The sequence below is a fragment of the Triticum urartu genome, unplaced genomic scaffold (genome assembly GCF_056163025.1).
Source record: "Triticum urartu cultivar PI428250 unplaced genomic scaffold, HENAU_Tu73 scaffold2, whole genome shotgun sequence".
Classification (NCBI taxonomy): domain Eukaryota; kingdom Viridiplantae; phylum Streptophyta; class Magnoliopsida; order Poales; family Poaceae; genus Triticum; species Triticum urartu.
The window spans coordinates 9042750-9058757 of NW_028260368.1; the positions used below are offsets into that span (position 1 = coordinate 9042750).

The 16008-nt window shown below is 37.0% G+C and overlaps 3 non-coding genes across 3 annotated transcripts; 2 read left to right on the top strand and 1 right to left on the bottom strand.

The window, feature by feature from the left end:
- The first annotated feature begins 10065 nt into the window (after positions 1 to 10065).
- TRNAS-GGA (transfer RNA serine (anticodon GGA)) lies at positions 10066 to 10152 on the top strand. The gene has a single exon. It is a non-coding gene; the product is annotated as a tRNA-Ser (tRNA).
- Positions 10153 to 11371: 1219 nt separating this feature from the next.
- Positions 11372 to 11444, bottom strand: TRNAT-UGU (transfer RNA threonine (anticodon UGU)). The gene has a single exon. It is a non-coding gene; the product is annotated as a tRNA-Thr (tRNA).
- Positions 11445 to 13111: 1667 nt separating this feature from the next.
- Positions 13112 to 13184, top strand: TRNAF-GAA (transfer RNA phenylalanine (anticodon GAA)). Its single transcript has one exon. It is a non-coding gene; the product is annotated as a tRNA-Phe (tRNA).
- The last annotated feature ends 2824 nt before the right edge of the window (positions 13185 to 16008 follow it).

Sequence of the window (16008 nt, forward strand, 5' to 3'; positions counted from 1 at the left end):
GAAGAATTGCTCAGATACCCGTGAGTGAGGCTTACTTGGGTCGTGTTGTAAATGCTCTGGCTAAACCTATTGATGGGAAAGGCGAAATTATAGCTTCCGAATCTCGCTTAATTGAATCTCCTGCTCCAAGTATAATTTCCAGGCGTTCCGTATACGAACCTCTTCAAACAGGGCTTATTGCTATCGATTCGATGATCCCTATAGGGCGCGGTCAGCGAGAGTTAATTATTGGGGACAGACAGACTGGCAAAACAGCAGTAGCCACAGATACAATTCTCAATCAAAAAGGGCAAGGTGTAATATGTGTTTATGTAGCTATCGGTCAAAGAGCATCCTCCGTAGCTCAAGTAGTAACTACTTTCCATGAGGAGGGGGGCCATGGAATACACTATTGTAGTAGCTGAAATGGCGGATTCACCTGCTACATTACAATACCTCGCTCCTTATACGGGAGCAGCCCTGGCTGAGTATTTTATGTACCGCGAACGGCATACTTTAATAATTTATGATGATCTCTCCAAACAGGCACAAGCTTATCGCCAAATGTCCCTTCTATTAAGAAGACCTCCCGGACGTGAGGCTTATCCAGGGGATGTTTTTTATTTGCATTCACGCCTTTTAGAAAGAGCCGCTAAATTAAATTCTCTTTTAGGCGAAGGAAGTATGACCGCTTTACCAATAGTTGAGACTCAATCTGGAGACGTTTCCGCCTATATTCCTACTAATGTAATCTCCATTACAGATGGACAAATATTCTTATCTGCGGATCTATTCAATGCCGGAATTCGACCCGCTATTAATGTGGGTATTTCTGTTTCCAGAGTAGGATCCGCGGCTCAAATTAAAGCCATGAAACAAGTAGCTGGCAAATCAAAATTGGAACTAGCGCAATTCGCAGAGTTACAAGCCTTTGCACAATTCGCCTCTGCTCTCGATAAAACAAGTCAGAATCAATTGGCAAGGGGTCGACGATTAAGGGAATTGCTTAAACAATCCCAGGCAAATCCTCTCCCAGTGGAAGAGCAGATAGCTACTATTTATACCGGAACAAGAGGATATCTTGATTCGTTAGAAATTGAACAGGTAAATAAATTTCTGGATGAGTTACGTAAACATCTAAAAGATACTAAACCTCAATTCCAAGAAATTATATCTTCTAGCAAGACATTCACCGAGCAAGCGGAAATCCTTTTGAAGGAAGCTATTCAGGAACAGCTGGAACGGTTTTCTCTTCAGTAACAAATAAATTTTGCATGTCTACTCTTGTTAGTAGAATAGGAATCGTTGAGAAAGCTTTTTCATTTGAATCATGCAAAAAAGTTTTCTTTGTTTTTAGTTTAGTATAGTTATTTAAAGAATAGATAGAAATAAGATTGCGTCCAATAGGATTTGAACCTATACCAAAGGTTAGAAGACCTCTGTCCTATCCATTAGACAATGGACGCTTTTCTTTCATATTTTATTCTTTCTTTTATTTTTTTGCTTCTTCCGAGAAAAAACTGTTAGACCAAAACTCTTTTAGGAAATCAAAAAATCCAGATACAAATGCATGATGTATATATTATATCATGCATATATCATAAAGAAGGAGTATGGAGGCGGTAGTGGGAATCGAACCCGCAACCCCAAGGTTATGAGCCTTATGAGCTACCAAACTGCTCTATACTCTTAAACTAAAGAGGGGTAACTAGTGGATAAAAGAGGGTTGGATACGCCCCTCTACCAATATCTATACAAATAGAATAGTCCATTTATACAGAATGGTAAAGAGGGCTCCTCTATGATTATCAATTCCAGAAATCCATACAAATACGAAAGGGTATTTTATCCTTACCAACTGGATCTTGTTGCACCCGGTAACAAACATTCATAAACCATTTCTCGAAGTACGTGTCCGGATAGCCCAAAATGTCGATAGTTAGCTCTAGGTCTTCCGGTCAAAAAACAACGTCGATGAAGGCGTGTAGGTGCACTATTACGCGGTAGGGATTGCAATTTTTCTCGCATTTTCGTTTTTTCACTCAAACTCAAGGGAGAAACTTTGCTTCTTATCTTTTTTTTTAAAGATTGACGAATCAAATGATATTTCTGTTCTAATTTCTGCCGCTTCTTCTCCCTCTGAATCAAACTTTTTTTTGCCATAATGTGTCGTTGCTATTATTACCAAGTATACGGTTCTAATCCTAGATGGAAAAATAAATAGAAAAAGAAATCTAAAAAGGCAGATCCTCCCTCTCTATCAAGAGTAATGAACTAGGTGCTGATACAGTACAAAAAAACAAACTAAATTAACCAAACTTGCCTGATGTTGAGGCAATCAAGAAAGCTGCATAAGTGAATATATAACCCACGGAAAAGTGAGCTAATCCAACCAATCTTGCTTGCACAATGGAAAGAGCCACGGGCTTATCTCTCCAGCGAATTAAATTAGCTAAAGGTGTGCGTTCATGAGCCCATGCTAAAGTCTCAATTAATTCCTGCCAATACCCCCGCCAGGAAATTAAGAACATAAATCCAGTAGCCCAAACAAGATGTCCAAATAAGAACATCCACGCCCATACCGATAAACTATTCATCCCAAAAGGATTATATCCATTGATAAGTTGTGAAGAGTTTAACCATAGGTAATCTCTTAACCATCCCATCAAATAAGTGGAGGATTCATTAAATTGTGAAACGTTGCCCTGCCATAATGTGATATGTTTCCAATGCCAATAAAAAGTAACCCACCCAATGGTATTTAACATCCAGAAAACTGCCAAATAAAATGCGTCCCAAGCAGAAATATCACAAGTACCCGCCGCGCCCTGGGCCGTCACAAGGAAAACTATATCCAAAATCCTTTTTATCTGGCATTAATTTGGAACCGCGTGCATCTAAAGCGCCCTTTACTAAAATCAATGTAGTTGTATGCAAACCTAGAGCAATAGCATGATGAACCAAGAAATCCCCAGGTCCTATTGTTAAGAAAAGCGAATTACTATTCTCATTAACAGCATTCAACCATCCGGGCAACCATAGGCTTCGACCCGCATTGAAAGCGGGGCCATTCGTTGAAGATAAGAGTATATCGAACCCATATGTCGTCTTGCCATGAGCAGATTGTATCCATTGGGCAAATATAGGTTCGATCAAGATTTGCTTTTCTGGAGTACCAAAAGCAAGCATGACGTCGTTATGAACATAAAGGCCCAAGGTATGGAATCCTAGAAAGAGGCTAGCCCAACTTAAATGAGATATGATAGCTTCTTTATGGTCTAACATTCTTGCCAATACATTATCCTCATTCTGTTCCGGATTGTAATCCCTAATGAAAAAAATAGCTCCATGAGCAAAAGCCCCTGTCATGATGAACCCTGCAATATATTGGTGATGAGTATATAAAGCAGCTTGAGTAGTAAAGTCTTGTGCTATGAATGCATAAGGAGGTAAAGAGTACATATGTTGAGCTACTAAGGAAGTAATAACCCCTAAAGAAGCTAGAGCAAGACCTAACTGAAAATGAATCGAATTGTTGATTGTGTCATAAAGGCCCTTATGCCCACGCCCTAATCGACCCCCCGGAGGAGTATGCGCTTCTAAAAGATCTTTAATACTGTGCCCAATTCCGAAGTTAGTTCGATACATGTGACCGGCAATGAGAAAAATAAATGCAATAGCTAAATGATGGTGAGCCATATCGGTCAGCCACAAACTTTGTGTTTGTGGATGGAATCCCCCAAGAAGAGTTAGAATGGCAGTTCCCGCTCCTTGAGCGGTACCAAATAAATGATTACTCGAATCAGGGTTTTGGGCATAAAGATTCCATTGACCCGTCAAAAGGGGTCCCAACCCCTGGGGATAGGGTAATACATCTAAGAAATTATTCCATCGAACGTACTCCCCCCTGGATGCGGGAATAGCAACATGAACTAAATGTCCTGTCCAAGCCAAAGAACTTACCCCGAAAAGTCCTGACAAATGATGATTGAGACGAGATTCCGCGTTTTTGAACCACGAAAGGCTTGGTTTCCATTTGGGTTGTAGATGTAACCAACCCGCTATTAAGGACAGCGTAGAAAGAAATAATAGAAAAAGAGCTCCAGTATAAAGATCCTCATTGGTGCGTAATCCTATTGTATACCACCACTGATAAACTCCAGAATAAGCAATATTCACTGGACCAGCAGCACCTCCTCGAGTAAAGGCTTCCACAGCGGGTTGACCAAAATGAGGATCCCAAATCGCATGAGCAATAGGTCTTACGTGTAAAGGATCCTGTATCCATGATTCAAAATTTCCTTGCCAAGCTACATGAAACAGATTTCCGGACGTCCATAGAAAGATTATTGCTAATTGCCCAAAGTGAGAAGCAAAAATGTTCTGATAAAGACGTTCTTCAGTAATATCATCATGACTTTCGAAATCATGTGCGGTAGCAATACCAAACCAAATACGACGAGTAGTGGGGTCCTGAGCTAAGCCTTGGCTAAACCTGGGAAATCTTAATTCCATAATGCCTTTCAAATCCTCCTAGCCACTATCCTACTGCAATAATTCTCGCTAAGAAGAATGCCCATGTCGTGGCAATTCCACCCAGAAGGTAATGGGTTACTCCTACAGCGCGTCCTTGTATAATGCTCAAGGCTCTAGGCTGAGTAGCAGGAGCAACTTTTAATTTGTTATGAGCCCAAACGATAGATTCAATGAGTTCTTGCCAATAACCACGGCCGCTGAATAAAAACATTAAACTGAAGGCCCAGACAAAATGAGCACCTAAGAAAAAAAGACCATATGCAGATAATGAAGAACCATAAGACTGAATGACTTGCGATGCCTGTGCCCACAAGAAATCTCGAAGCCACCCATTAATCGTAATGGAACTCTGTGCAAAGTTTCCCCCTGTAATATGAGTTACCACCCCTTGATCACTTATAGTACCCCAAACATCCGACTGCATTTTCCAACTGAAATGGAAAATGACTACCGAAATTGCATTGTACATCCAGAATAAACCTAAGAAAACATGATCCCAGGCGGATACTTGACATGTTCCCCCTCGGCCAGGCCCATCGCAAGGAAAGCGAAAACCTAGATTTGCTTTATCGGGTATCAAACGGGAACTCCGAGCAAATAAAACACCTTTCAAAAGTATTAATACAGTCACATGTATGGTAAATGCATGAATGTGATGGACTAAAAAATCTGCGGTTCCTAATGGAATAGGTAACAAAGCCACTTTGCCACCTACTGCTACTAACTCGCCGCCTCCCCACGTTAAGCTAGTACTTGTTGTTGCACCAGGAGCTGTTACGCCAGGCGCAGTAGCATGGATATTTTGTACCCATTGAGCAAAGATAGGTTGTAATTGTATGGCAGTATCCGAAAACATATCTTGTGGACGGCCTAAAGCACTCATGGTATCATTATGAATGTACAAGCCAAAACTGTGAAAACCTAGAAATATACATACCCAGTTAAGGTGGGATATGATTGCATCGCGGTGTCTAAGGACGCGATCTAATAGATCGTTGTATCGAGTAGTTGGATCATAGTCTCTTACCATAAAAATTGCTGCATGTGCAGCAGCACCGACTATTAGAAATCCGCCAATCCACATGTGGTGTGTGAACAAGGAAAGTTGTGTACCATAGTCAGTAGCTAGGTATGGATAGGGAGGCATAGAATACATATGATGAGCTACAACAATGGTTGTAGAGCCTAGCATAGCTAGGTTAAGAGATAATTGAGCATGCCATGACGTTGTTAAGATTTCATAAAGACCCTTATGGCCTTGTCCTGTAAATGGGCCCTTGTGAGCCTCCAAAATATCTTTAAGTCCATGGCCAATACCCCAATTGGTCCTATACATATGACCTGCGATTAGGAAAAGAATAGCAATAGCTAAATGATGGTGCGCAATATCGGTCAGCCAGAGACCACCGGTTACTGGATCTAGTCCTCCGCGAAAAGTCAGAAATTCTGCGTATTTGGACCAATTTAAAGTGAAAAAAGGGGTTGCTCCTTCGGCAAAACTAGGATAAAGTTGAGCCAAAAGGTCCCGATTCAAGATAAATTCATGAGGAAGTGGTATCTCTTTAGGATCCACCCCAGCGTCAAGAAATTGGTTAATTGGTAAAGATACATGAATTTGGTGCCCCGCCCAAGAAAGAGACCCAAGTCCTAATAATCCCGCTAAGTGGTGATTCAACATGGATTCTACATCTTGGAACCAGGCCAATTTGGGAGCGGCTTTGTGATAATGGAACCAACCAGCAAAAAGCATTAACGCTGCAAAAATCAATGCACCAATTGCAGTACAATAGAGTTGTAATTCACTAGTTATTCCAGATGCTCGCCAAAGCTGAAAAAAACCAGAGGTTATTTGGATTCCTCGGAAACCCCCGCCTACATCACCATTCAATATTTCTTGCCCTACTATAGGCCAAACTACCTGAGCACTGGGTCCAATGTGAGTAGGATCACTTAGCCATGCTTCATAATTGGAAAAACGGGCGCCATGAAAGTACATGCCACTCAACCAAAGAAAGATAATGGAAAGTTGCCCGAAATGAGCACTAAAGACTTTTCGAGAAATCTCCTCCAAATCACCAGTATGACTATCGAAATCGTGAGCATCAGCATGTAGGTTCCAGATCCAAGTGGTAGTATCAGGGCCCTTAGCTAGTGTTCTTGAGAAATGGCCGGGTCTGGCCCATTCCTCAAAAGATGTTTTTACAGGATCCCTATCCACAACAATTTTTACTTCTGGTTCCGGCGAACGAATAATCATTAAGTCCTCCTCTTTCCGGACAAGACATACAAAGAGACCCGCCAACTGTCTTTTTAGTGAATCTTTGAAAGATATATATTTTGAAAGATAGATTTTGAAAGATAGATTTTGAAAGATAGATATTGTGATTAGTTCTTTTCTTTACTATCTACCATCCTTCTATTTTTTTTTTAGTTATTCACTGGAGCAATTATATATTGAAGTCAATCCGAGGCAAGTGTTCGGGTCTATTATGACATAAAGATTAGGTGCCTAACGGACATTGTTTATCTTGAAAAACAAATATTTCTCGACGTAAGAAAAAAATCTTTTTTATTTTTAATTTAAGAAACTAGTGTATTTTTTTTGAGGGCATAAGCTCCTATCTATATCTACTTTCCTTGAGCATAATATAGGGTTTTTTATTTGATTCTAAATTCCAAGATAACTCATTAGAATTATTAATAAGATGGTCCTAATATATTAGCAATATTTAGATTGCCCCCTCTTTTTATTCACTTTATTACTTCTATTCTAGACCCTATCCCTATGGTTTATTCTTATGAAATATCATATAAAATAGAAGGTATAAGAAATGGATATAATGAAATTCTTGATTCGATCTTACGACCTAATTTATTTGATTAATGGATCAACAACCAAACCACCCATTTTATGAAAAAGAAGGAGCATGGTCTTATTCAAATTCAAAGCGCTTCGTAATCTTCAACCAGTTCTGTGCTTCAATATAATTTCCCGGAGTAAGCGCTATAGCTTGTTTCCAATATTCAGCAGCTTGATCAAACCAAGCTTCCGCAATTTCCGAATCACCCTGTAGAATGGCCTGTTCTCCTCGGTCGGAATAGGAAGTTCCTTCCCTTAGAACCGTACTTGAGAGTTTCCTACCTCATACGGCTCAGAAATTGCTATCTGAATTTCCCCTATCTTAACTGAATTCGATTTATCAAAAATCGATCCAATTTGTTCTTGGGTTAAGCAGAAGAAATTAATTACCTAAGTTTCAAACCCTAATTTTTATCAATAATCAGTTTGATCTTTTTTCCCACCTTCAGAAGAATGAAGCATAGATAGATATAGAGCCTTCGTTCAAATTTTCTGAGAGGTAACTATCCCGGTTTCATATATGAAATCTCTATAGAATCCTTGAAAAAGACTTTTTTCCATAAGAAAGAAAAAAGAACTTACTATCTTTGGGATCTGATACTACACCGCTGCTTAATCCCTTAGTGGATCGGCTCTATTACATAAGCGGATTCCTAAATTTTGCCCCATATCATGGGATAAGTAAGCAGTTTTTTTTAGTTGTATCGACCCAGTCGCTCACTAATTGATCTTTACGGTGCTTTCTCTATCAATTTGAGAAACTTTATCCATAGAGTAGTAGTATAGGCCATACTTTCTTCGTTTTTTGATTCTCGTGAAGTGTCCTTCCTTCCTACAGCTGATAGGGAAAAATCGTTGTTTTTACGATCCCTATGTAGAAAGCCCTTTTTTTCTAGTATTTACTAGAAAATTTGATCCTCTCTTTTTTTTTTTTCTTTCTATAGTGGAGATAGTCGCACGTAATGACAGATCACGGCCATATTATTAAAAGCTTGCGGTAAGAAGGGGTTTCGTTCTAGTGCCCGGAAATAATATTCCAAAGCCTTTGTATGCTCTCCATTGCTTGTGTGTATAAGGCCTATGTTATAGAGTATATAACTTCGATCATAGGGATCGATTTCTAGTCGCGTAGCTTCATAATAATTTTGCAAAGCTTCCGCATAATTTCCTTCGGATTGAGCCAACATCCGTTACGGTCGTTCATTCTATTCAAAAAATCTCCGTTCCAAAACCGTACATGAGGTTTTCATCTCATACGGCTCCTCCCTTCTGTACATAATAGTACTAAGCGAAATAATCTATAGAATCAAAATAGAATTAGTCCCGTCTCATTATGAACCGAAAGGGGCTGGTATTTTTCCAAGAAATCTCTAGCCAACCTTCCCACAAGAGGTTTTTCTTAACACCAATGAATTCTATTAATGCTAGAGGAAAACGATAGCTCCAATAATTTCTTTGTTCTCAACGCCTCCTATTTAGAGGAATTAGCTACTTCAACGATCTTTGATGGTTATAGGGGTATCCAAAGTACAAACCTGATGGTTGTTTGTTATCCCAACCATTCTTCCCAGCCCTGATACCGATCAGGAAAGGGGTAATTTCTAACAAAGTTTTTCTCTTGTTGATTCCTATTTCTAGGTGTAGTGCTTTTCTCCCCTATGCTGCCTACGGATACTAATAGAGTAGGATTGGCCTGTAATCCATACCATACCATATCCTGTAGGTGTAACCTTTCGCTCAATACTCAAATCTACAATTGAAGTATCTGAAGCCGCATCAATCGAGGATACACGACGGAAGGAATTGTTAGTTCGCCTCACCTTCCCGAAGCGTGGGTTTGTTTGCTTTACAAATTTGGTTCTCTCTATGCCAACCCCCCTCTCTTTTTCGTAAGACTGAGGTATAGGTAGGGCTAAAAAAAAGCAAAAAAAAGAGTCAAATCGCACCATCTCTATAATAAGTAAATGCCTTTTTTTCTCCTGAGGTTGTCGGAATTATTCGCAATAAAATATTGGCTACAATTGAGGAGGTCTTATCAATGAAATTTCCATTTCCACGGGATCTAGGCATAATTCCCAACCCATTCTATATAGAATTGTTTTCATTCCTTCACAAAATAACATAAAAACAAACACATTCGATTCTTATAATTATAAATAGATTGATCCATATGCTCTACTCTAAATCCATATGCTTTAAATGGATAAGAGAGATATGGATTTTCCGCTCAGCTCAAATTGTATCCTTTTCCTTCTGCTTGGACACGAAGAGATATGAAATATTTGACTAAGACTGGATTTCATTCCACTTTCCTATTTCTGAACAACAACTTATGTTATCAACTATTTCGTGTTTTCAAAGTTATTAATTGTCTCATACCCTATTTTTGATTTCGATAGTATGGTGTAGCGTATCTTATGCAAACGGAATTCTAAGGTTTCTTTATTTTATTATGCAATAAGAAGAATTCTTCCATTTTCTTTTTCTTTAGTTGCGGGAAAACCCAAATTAAAACTTTTATTTTATAGCGAGCGCAATTTCTAGTAAAAAATCCTGTATCCTTCCACTTAGATCAAAAGGAATTTTTCCAATAGAACTATGGAACCCCCGAGTGGTTGCGGTTGTACCTGTACTGCAGGAATAAGAAAACTCGCTATTCACTCAGTTTATTTTCCATAATAAGTTATGTAGGAGAGATGGCCGAGCGGTTCAAGGCGTAGCATTGGAACTGCTATGTAGACTTTTGTTTACCGAGGGTTCGAATCCCTCTCTTTCCGTTTTTCTTAATTCATCAACGTTAAGGATCACAATGTATCAAATCAAATAACAATTTTTTCCAGCAATAATATAATATCTTATATTATCTTATTTTGATTTAATAGAAATTAGAAATTCTCTATAGCAAATTACTGTGGTATGTAAAATACACATAGAGGAAAAAAGAAAAAAGGATCCTAATCCTAGGGTTAATCAATTTTAGCTAGTTGATGGGAAAATACAAATTAATGGTAATGGTCTTAGGGCGATTTAGTTCGGGGAAAGGGGAAGGGGAAGAAAATTCTATGAACCTTTCCTTTTTTCGTTAAGTTCAAGTCTGACGAGAGTAATATTCTACAACTAACAACTCATTTATTTTGAGACCGACCCACTTCCTATCTAGGATTTTATTTACTAGTCCTTTATATTCCAACGTGTCAATCGCCAAATGCTTTGGCAATTTCCCCGGGTCCGATGAAGCAATATAATTTTGAACCAGACCTTTTGATCTTTGGTTATCTTTCGTAGTAATAATATCTCGGGGTTTGCAACGAAAACTTGGTATATTGACTATACGACCATTAACTAAAATATGTCTATGGTTGACTAATTGGCGGGCCCCAGGAATGGTTGAAGCCATACCCAATCGAAAAAGGATATTATCCAAACGCATTTCAAGTAATTGTAGTAAAACCTGGCCTGTTGACCTTTTTGCTTTTCCAGCGATATGTACATATCTAAGTAATTGTCGTTCTGTCAGACCATAATGAAAACGCAATTTCTGTTTTTCTTGAAGACGAATACGATATTGCTCCTTTTTCCCAGAATTGAATTTTTTTTTAAGATTACTTCCGGATTTAGGTGTTTTTCTAGTGAGTCCTGGTAAAGCTCCCAGACGGCGTATTTTTTTTAAACGAGGTCCTCGATAACGGGACATGAAGACTCCTTTTTTTATTTTATTGAAATTTCATTTTACACAATTAATTTCATTGTATTTACATTACAGAATACATCGAAATTAAAACTGAATTAAACTACAGGATAAACAGAGTAAAATCAACTAAAGTACCCCAAAAAATGGAATTTCATCAAAATCTTTTTTTTTTGTATATATATTATTTATTTTATTGTTTTGTATCTAGCAAAATTGTAAGGTAAAAAACATAAAAGATCCTGGATTCTCCATTTAATTCGGAAAAAAAGAGATTCTTGTTCGTAGAACATCGATAGAGAAAAAAAAGCCGACTATCGGATTTGAACCGATGACCCTCGCATTACAAATGCGATGCTCTAACCTCTGAGCTAAGTGGGCTTACATAACGGAAATAGTGTAACAAATAGAAATAGGTATAGTATAGGAAATCCGTAAAATCTCAGATATTAGTTATTAATCTTAGCTATTAACTAGTTCTAAATTTGAAGTTATACTTATAAAAATAAAAAAATACTAAAACTTCTTAAAGATAAAGTTAGCTTGATATGCTTAACTATAGGATATTAAAAAATAAAATTATAGAATTTATTGGTATTTTCATTCGATCATTATAGACTTTATTATTTGTTAATAATTTGAGGATTAATATTTCACTAAGGGGAACATAGAGTCAGAGTAAATAAAATTGCTAATTCTGATTAGAAAAAAAGAATAAATATCAAGCGTTATAGTATAATTTTGAATACTATAAAAAAGTAAGACGGGAGGTGGGGGAGATAAAAACTTTTGGATATATTGATTCGGATTGAATTGCAAATACATCAAGGATAGAATCAATTCAATTCTGAATTGCAATAAGCAAGCGAGGTCTCTCAAATAGAGTCGAACTGAACTGCTAGACTACGTTGAGTGATGAACTCAATGATTCAAAAAAAAAACTAAGAGATGGATGAAATTACACAAGGAATCCTGGTCTCAAAGAAGAGGGAAATGGGGATATGGCGAAATCGGTAGACGCTACGGACTTGATTGTATTGAGCCTTGGTATGGAAACCTGCTAAGTGGTAACTTCCAAATTCAGAGAAACCCTGGAATTAAAAAAGGGCAATCCTGAGCCAAATCCGTGTTTTGAGAAAACAAGGGGTTCTCGAACTAGAATACAAAGGAAAAGGATAGGTGCAGAGACTCAATGGAAGCTGTTCTAACGAATCGAGTTAATTACGTTGTGTTGTTAGTGGAATTCCTTCTAGTTCTAAATTAGAGAAAGAGGGGTTTTATACCTTATACATTTAATAAACACGTATAGATACTGACATAGCAAACGATTAATCACAGAACTCATATTATATTCTAATTATAATATAGGTTCTTTATCTTTTTTAAAAATGAAATTAGAAATGATAATGATTATGAAATAAAAAACTCATATCATAATTTTTTTTTTTCATTATTGTGAATCCACTCCAATCGAATATTGAATAATCAAATTCTTCAATTAAAATTCAAAGTTTTCGAGATCTTTAAAAAAGTGGATTAATCGGACGAGGACAAAGAGAGAGTCCCATTCTACATGTCAATACTGACAACAATGAAATTTCTAGTAAAAGGAAAATCCGTCGACTTTATAAGTTGTGAGGGTTCAAGTCCCTCTATCCCCAAATCCTCTTTTATTCCCTAACTATACTATATTATTATTATTTATCCTCTTTTTTTTTTTCTTTTTATCAATGCACTTTTTTTTCTTTTTATCAATGCAATGGGTTTAAGATTCATTAGCTTTCTCATTCTACTCTTTCACAAAGGAATGCGAAGAGAACTCAATGGATCTTATCCTATTCATTGAATAGATTTCTTTTTTATTAGAGTATCGGCAAGAAATCTTGGTTATTCACTCTATTTTTAAGTTTTATTTAAGTAAACCATGCACAATGCATAGGACTACCCCCCCCATTTTCAAATTTAAAATTTGAAATACTTTAATTAATTTTTAGTCCTTTTAATTGACATAGATACAAATACTCTACTAGGATGATGCACAAGAAAAGGTCAGGATAGCTCAGTTGGTAGAGCAGAGGACTGAAAATCCTCGTGTCACCAGTTCAAATCTGGTTCCTGGCAGAGAAAAAAAAAAAAAAGATCCACCGAATAGGTATTGATCCAAATACCTCGAGATGGATTGTGATACATATTCATTAATAATATTTATTCATCTAAGTGGATAAATCTATAATATAAATATAGAGGCACTTCTTTTTCTTTTTAAAGAAGTTTTAAAATATATCTTTTCTTTATGATAAAGAAGGGGGTGAGATTCCCCTTTATTTTTTTGCGTTTCTTAATTTTGTATTCCGCTATTCCGACGAATATTTTTTTAGTCTTGCTTATCTTTATCTTATCTTATTTTCCTAGTTGTGCTAAGTAATGTGCGCGGTACAAAGTTCCTGGTAGAGAACTTCTTTGAGTCATCCTATTTTTCTGTTCATATGAAGGAAATTAATATGCGATTTTCAAAATAGGGGAATCCAAATGAAACCCTTTTTTTGCTCAGTCTATCTGGAATGCTTTTGTATAATTAGGAATTAATTATAAATAGGTATTCCGTTTCATCTAGGAAAAGAACCTAAAAATATTCCTTGACTTGAATAAAATCTGGAGTTGTGTTGTATAAGTGAGCATGAATTTCTTATCATTCAATGAGCATCTTGTATTTCATAAAAATTGGGGGTTATATAATCCTTACGTAAGGGCCAGCCTATCCAACTTTCAGGCATTAGGATACGTTTAAGGCGCGGATGATTATCATAAGAGATTCCCACCATATCATAAGATTCGCGTTCTTGAAAATCGGCACTTCTCCAAATCCAGAAGACAGACGGAATTCTAGGATTATCCTTTTGGGCAAAGACTTTTATGCAGACTTCTTCTGGATTATCTATACCATATTGTATTCTCGTAAGATGATACACGCTAGCTAAAGATCCACCGGGTGCTACATCATAAGCACATTGGGAGCGTAAATAATTGTAACCATATACATATAAAATGACAGCAATGGAATCCCAATCCCCTGCTTTTATTTGTAAAGTCTCTATTCCTCGGTGATCAAAGCCCAAAGATCTATGAACCACCTCATGTTTGACTAGCCAATTAGATAACCAACCCTGCTGCATTGTCTTCATCTCTCCCTCTTTGTATAAATATTTGCACATTTCGGATGCAAGTTTGAAAGATTGCCCTGCTTTTTATTTTTCTACACAAAAGAGCCCCTCTCCTAATTCACTAATTTGTAGGAAGGTACTGAACTTTTGGATTTGAAAAAAGTTTCAGAAGATATATCTAATGTAGATGGTGATTGATAGAGCAATTCTTGCTCATAAGTTCCTGTATGAGTACTGCGCCTAACATAAAGCTTGTGACTGGTAGTAAAACATCTATTTTTATTTTGAGATAGAGTTTGATCCTCAACTATTTCTCGCGATATCTTCTTACGAAGTTTTGTTAGGGCATCTATAACTGCCTCCGGTTTAGGTGGGCAGCCCGGCAAGTAGACATCCACAGGAATTAACTTATCAACTCCCCGAACAGTACTATAGGAATCCGTACTGAACATTCCCCCTGTAATAGTACAGGCTCCCATAGCAATGACGTATTTTGGTTCAGGCATTTGCTCGTATAATCTCACTAAAGAGGGAGCCATTTTCATTGTTACCGTACCGGCTGTTAAAATTAGGTCTGCTTGCCTAGGACTTGATCTTGGTACCAATCCATAACGATCAAAGTCGAATCGTGAGCCTATTAATGAAGCAAATTCAATGAAACAACAACTGGTACCGTATAGAAGGGGCCATAAACTGGAGAGTCTTGACCAATTCGAAAGATCATTTGGTGTAGTTGAAATAACAGAATTGGAACTTGTTTGGTCAAGTAAGGGAAACTCAATCAAATTCATAACTGTCTCAATAGAATCTTTTCCTTCTTTTTTTTTGTCTAAATATTCAGTTAAGACCATTCCAAGGCTCCTTTTCGCCATGCATAAACTAAACCAACAACTAAGATAAGCACGAAAATCAAAGCTTCGATAAAAACGGATACACCCAATACGTCGAAACTCATTGCCCAAGGGTATAGAAAGACGGTTTCCACATCAAAAACAACAAAAACGAGCGCAAACATATAATAGCGTATTCGGAATTGTACCCAAGCCCCTCCCATGGGTTCTATACCCGATTCATAACTAGAAAGCTTCTCTGGTCCTTCACTAACCGGGGCTAAAAGTCCTGAAATCGAAAATGCCAAAATAGGAATAAGGCTTGCTATTATTAGAAATGTCCAAAAAATATCATATTCGTGAAGCAGAAACATAATGTACTCCCATTAATGTGGAATAGGCGGAACTTAAATTAGTCAATTCAATTCAGCATTGTCAATTTATCCAGAACTTCTCTCTTTTCCTCGGTGAAACAAGAATCTTTTTTGTTCAAACAAAAGCGCTTAGTTTAAGTTTAGCCTTTGTTTCCTCTGTGCTGCATCTTCTTTAAAGATTCATCCAATGGAATCCCAACTCCCTTTCTTTTGGATTTCCATTCTATTTAGATATGGTGTATGTAGATCTAATTCTTATATAAAGAAAACTTTCTCGTTTCACTTTGTCTCGCTTTCTCTAGAATCTCTAGAAAAAAGAATAGCTCTATCCTTTATTTAATATTTAATAATAAAATAATAAGAGACTATTAAATAAAAATGAGAATACTACTAAATTAGAACCTAATTAAGATAGTAGGACTAATCTATGCAGTATAATTAATGAGAAGTAATACTATAAAATAAAAATAAAGAACTCTATTTCAGAACTATGAGACAGAATATTCTGTTTTCTTATTTACTCTTTACTTTATTTTTTCTATTTAAAGTTGATCAATTTACATAATGTATCTATAAACAA